The following is a 5309-nucleotide window of genomic DNA, read 5'->3' as shown; positions in this document are numbered from 1 at the left end:
CCCCGAGTGGCCGGACCCCGGCAGATGTAAGGACTGTGCTGTATCTTTTTATTTTGCTTTGCCATTATGCCGGAAGGGCAGTGTTTATTTTATGAACACTCTATTGTTTTATGCCGTTTTTAATAAACCAATCCGAAACTTAAAGAGACAGAGTTCCGTGTCTACCTCCGTGTACACCCAAGCAAGCCGCTCTGCCACAAGGCATAAAAATTCAAAGTTTTAAAATTGCGAACTTTTCACATTTTTTGTCAAATGTTTGATATTTTCATAAATAAATCATTTTGACCAAAACTTAACACTAACATGAAATAAAATGCGTCATAAAACCCATTCTCAGAATCACTGGGATATGTTGAAGTGTTCCAGAGTTATTACCTCATAAAGTGACACTGGTTAGAATTGTAAAATTTGGCTTGGTCAGGAAAGTGAAAACAGGCTTGGGGGTGACGGGGTTATTATTGAGTCTTTGTATGAACTTGATGTATTTGTCAATAAAAGTTTAAAAATGTATGAAATGATGATAATTTTACTTCTGTAACCATAGAAACATCTGACTAATAGATCTAAAAACACTGAAGCAGCAAACTAGGTGAAAACCAAAATTTGTGTCAGTCTCAAAACTTTTGGCCACGACTGTATAGTGTCCTATAAAAAGACATTCCCAAAAAAAAAAAAATGGAACACAGTGACAATCATATAAAACTCAATGGCGTACAGTTGCCTAAATATGAGCTATGTACTCAGCATATACAGTACATCAGGAGATCGCGCCAGATATACACAGCATGAAGGGAACCTTTTATTTGTGGCAGACAGTACAGTTTACTATGGCAACCTTGTATACATTAGGAGCAGAGGCATCAATTACTTGCTCCATCTACCTGGACATTATTTACTTTTGATATATACTTATACATGATGCAATTCTTAAGTATCAGCTGAGAAACTTGAAATTGACTAATTACGCTTTCCATTAGGGTGTTGGTATAGAAGTCAGTGGATTGGAAAGGGCATAGTCTCCACCAGTCTTATAGCTGAATATTAATAATATATTGTCCTGCTGTACCCGGGAGAGCTGCAGGATGTCTACACTGAACAATGTGTGACACAGCAGCAAGCACCTGATTTACTTTAACTGTACGACAGTCTGTTAAGCTTGTTGCTTCTTTACTCATCACCTGTTGAGGAAGAAGACGATGACGTTTGATGAACTGGATGTGAATACGCCTGGATGTATCTCCACCCATAGATACCGCTAATGGTATTTGGGGATCTGCAAGGTTGCCTTGGGAAGAAAGGGTTAAAAGCATAGCAATATTCACCCTTTTACATTCTCTGATATCGGTGCAGACTGGTCAATAATAGTATTCTCTACAATGCATGACTTACGGCCATCGCTCATTACATCTGAGCAATCAGCAGGAGCTTTTAGCTCCCTTGTGTGTAGAGAGATCCGTTTGTTCTGTGGGAGAATCATAGCGGTGGGCTGCTATCTAGAATGATGCATTCTAACTATAGAACTGGATGCTTATGTAAGGATCGTGTGAGTCATCGCTACTCTCAGGACTTCAGATCCATCTCTGCACAGACGAGCACTCGCTTGCATTCTCCCTCCTGTTCTATAAACATTTCGATATCTTTGTACGCTTCCCTGTCTTCTTTGTGAGTTTATTCTGCATCTTCTGAGCTGTGGGTATATTTGACTTGTTATTGTTCCATCTTCACTCTCTGCTATTTTCTTGGCTGAGCTGTAAACAAAAAAAATCAGCTATTAACCTGTTTCAGTTTGTCTGTCTCTTACTAGATGTAGACATAAAATATTCATTATTAAATATATGAAATATATTGAATATATTATCCAAAAAACATGTATATACAGTAGGGCTGTAACACGGGTACTTTAGATGCAGTGACACAGAAACACAGGGCAGCCAATACAGGGTTAATAAACAGGGGAGGTTTATGATAACAGGGTCAACCTCCACGCAGGGAGTAACAGGGGAAAATATGGGGGAAAACAAGGGAAGTAGCAGGTAAAAGTCTATTACTGACAGTTCACAGTTTAACTAGATGTAGCAGAGTCGAACCGGTTGTGACGCGCCCCCTGGGCCATGTTCAAGGGACACCCGGAGCCGGATCTGGATAGGGGTAGTAGTCCTTGTGGCGGTGACCCGGTCCTTGCCCAGGGTGGTCAAACTAAGTGTGTGGCAGTCTTTGTAGATGTTGTTTGAGTGTCGACTACGCCACCCGTTGATTGCGGCTAGGAGGCCGCCGCTGCAGAGCAGACCGCTGAGGCCGGTGGTAGGTTTGTGCAGCAAGGATGGTATAACCCCCAACGGGAGGGGTATGGCCTCAGGGCAGCAGATGTGGAAGTTGGTGGTTGTGATGGTGCAGCAAGGAAGCTCAGAGACAGGTGATGCAGTTTCAGGGTTTTTACTCACAGGTGTTGCTCCGGTCACTCCGGCCTTGAGTGACCACCCGAGCCGTGCTGCGTCCACCAGGTGTGGGACTCGGCCAACTCCCAGGCAATCCAGAGCGTGGTCCTGAGCTCCCTTCTCTCTCTCTCTCTGCTGGCCGTTCCCACCAGGGATCCACCTTTGTCCGGCTCCCTCGGGCCTCTTGGTGGTAAAACCTTCTCTGGCTTTCCTGACCCTATTCGTGGTGTGCCTTCCTGGTGGATGTGGTGAGGGTCGTGGCAAAACTTAACCACGACCTCCGGTTCCTGGCTAAGGATCATTAGCCTCTGCCAGTTAGGGTTCCGGTACCCGTTTCTGCCAACCCTTCACCCTTTTGGTTTACTTCTGGGATCTCAGGGTTCCCTCTTGTCTTGTGTCTCTGGGCCTTTCTTCCTCCTTCTCTCCACTACAGGCCTGGCCCTGGAGCTGGGCCCAGCCGGAGCCACAGCTCCCTGTCAGCCCTCCTGGCTGAGCTCCTCTGCTCTGCTCCTCCTCAGACTGACTGACCGACTGACCTAAGATGGTGCCCACCTTATATACTCCCTCTATGTGTGAGCCCAGGTGACTAGCACCCAATGAGCTCCTAGCTTTACCCAGAGTACTCCCCCTATCTGCCCCTACACTACTGGGATGTTCCACCCCCCTCCCACTCCAGCCAGGGACAGACGCTGTCGTACCTGCACATATACTTGGTGGGAGTACCGTAGTTCTGTCCCCCGGAAATGGGATGTATGTAGTGCATGCAGCCTACTGAGCTCAGTCCCACACTCCATCCTTACCCGGGAGTGGAATACCACACCTCTGGGTCGAGGTGCAATACCCCTGTAGCAGCCGAGTCCTCAGGGTGCTACAGTTGTATTCGACAGTATTTTCACTTAGCTGACTCTTGCTCCTCACAAGGCAGTTGCCAGCGGATGCCGGTGTTGATTTCTTCAGGCGTCCCCGCCCAAACAATGCTCTGTCTTCTGGCGGCAGCAGGCGGTCTCCGGTTTTACCCACTGAGCCCCTAGTCCATAACACTGCACCTCACGTGCTTGGCTCCACAGACCCTGCGTCTCTTCTCCCTCGAGTCGGCTTGACTCCTCTAGTCCACTGCACTCGGATCTTGCTCCAAGTACTGTAGCCAGGAGCCTGGACCCTCTCACACTGCTCTACTGAGCAGGACCCAGCTCCGCTTTTCCGCGCAAACATCCTGGTCTCTCTAGCCACGCCACCAGTTCCCCGGTCACCTGACCTCCCAGCTCTCACTCTGGACACACCCCCAGCTTCCCAGTCACCTGACTCCTGTGCTCGCAGTCTGTCTTCCCCCTGCAACCAGAGGCATGGCCCCGGCAGTTCCGGATCCCTTGCTCTGAAAGTACTTACACCCCGGTCTTCCCCCTTACAGGGCCAAGAGCGTTTAATACATAATTCCAAAACATATAAAAAGGGGTTGTCCAAGAATTTAATATTGATGGCTGATCCTTAGGATAGGTCATCAATGTCTGATAGGTGGACGTACGACACCCTAAATCCCTGCTGATCAGCTGTTTCTGGTTTTGGCAGAGGCCAGAACTGCTCATCTTCATCGACTGTATTGTGGCTCCGTCTGGGTACTGCACATTCACCCCCTATTCAAGTCAATAGGGGGTGGATGTGCAGTAAACAGCCGCGACCACTATTCCGTCGACAGAGCTGGGCAGTTCCGGCCGACACTGGTAACAGCTGGGGTGTCGCACCCCCACCAGGTGTTGCATCTCCTTTGGATCACCCATTGATGACCTATCCTAAGGAAAAGCCATCAATGTTAAAGTCCCAGACAACCTCTTTAATATATTATTCCAATACATACATACATACATACATACATACAACAGGGTAGAGGGCATTTAAAGTACCATTCCAGCATTTTTTTTTATTACACTTTCCTTTAGTTATAACTAGCTATTGAACTCGTTCTACTCCCAGGTGGCAAGAATTTTTATTGGTACATTTCCGGCACCATTTTTTTTTAAGATACTGTGTGTAATGTGTAGAATTGGAGTATATATGGAGTCTAAGCATGAGTGCAAAGGAAGTAGGAGAAACACAGATCTTGATAAAGTAATATTCTTGTATTACGTCATACAAGCAGATGCACAGTAGAATACAAGTCTCTGAGCAAGGAGAACACCTCCTGGTGTAACTGGGTTAACCCCGGACTCCCCGGGGTTATGAAAGACACAACGAAAAAGACAGTCTTAAAGCAATAAGCAGTCTTTCTTACGGGTGCTGAGGAGTTCTTTGAGCAGACCAATAGTCCAGTGATCCAGCAGGTAAGAGGACTCAGATCCAGAAAGGGAAACCTCAGACAGGCAGGTTGACAAGGAGGATTCCTCAGAGAGTAAAGGTGACTTGAAGAGCTTAGTCAAGAGGCTTCAGGAAGCAATGTTACAGACTGGCTGCAGACAGGATTCAGAAGCACTGAACTAACAGCTGAGGCTGCTTAAATACAAATGGCAGGAAAACAGGGTGGAGACGTAGAGGCTGAAGACTCCATTACAACTGAGGGCAAAATGGGTGCACAAAACAGAAAGCAAGATGGCTACAGGGGAAAAAAACAAGATCCAAACACAACATGACATAAAAACCATGATAGAAAGTCTCAGAACCTCACATTACTCCCCCCTTGATTACGGCCTCCGGACGGCTCCGAACCAGGTTTGTTTGGGTACCTCTGATGGAACTGGCGGAGTAAACGGGGGGCATTGATGTTGTCAACCGGTTCCCAAGAGTTATCTTCCACTGAGTAGCCCTGCCATTTGATCAAGTATTGGAGACGATTTCTGTGCAGCCTGAGGTCCAGAATCTTTTCCACCACAAATTGTTCTTGTC

The 5309-nt window shown here is 46.8% G+C and overlaps 1 long non-coding RNA gene across 1 annotated transcript; it reads right to left on the bottom strand.

The window, feature by feature from the left end:
- Positions 1–786: 786 nt before the first annotated feature.
- On the bottom strand, positions 787–4894 carry LOC141157286 (uncharacterized). The gene is made up of 2 exons (XR_012247778.1): positions 4702–4894; positions 787–1748 (listed from the first exon to the last, which is right to left on the bottom strand). It is a non-coding gene; the product is annotated as an uncharacterized lncRNA (long non-coding RNA).
- Positions 4895–5309: the final 415 nt, after the last annotated feature.

This window comes from Phyllobates terribilis, unplaced genomic scaffold, assembly GCF_046119375.1.
Source record: "Phyllobates terribilis strain yellow unplaced genomic scaffold, ASM4611937v1 Scaffold_8__6_contigs__length_399053987, whole genome shotgun sequence".
Lineage (NCBI taxonomy): Eukaryota > Metazoa > Chordata > Amphibia > Anura > Dendrobatidae > Phyllobates > Phyllobates terribilis.
This window is presented reverse-complemented; position numbering and strand designations above follow the sequence as displayed.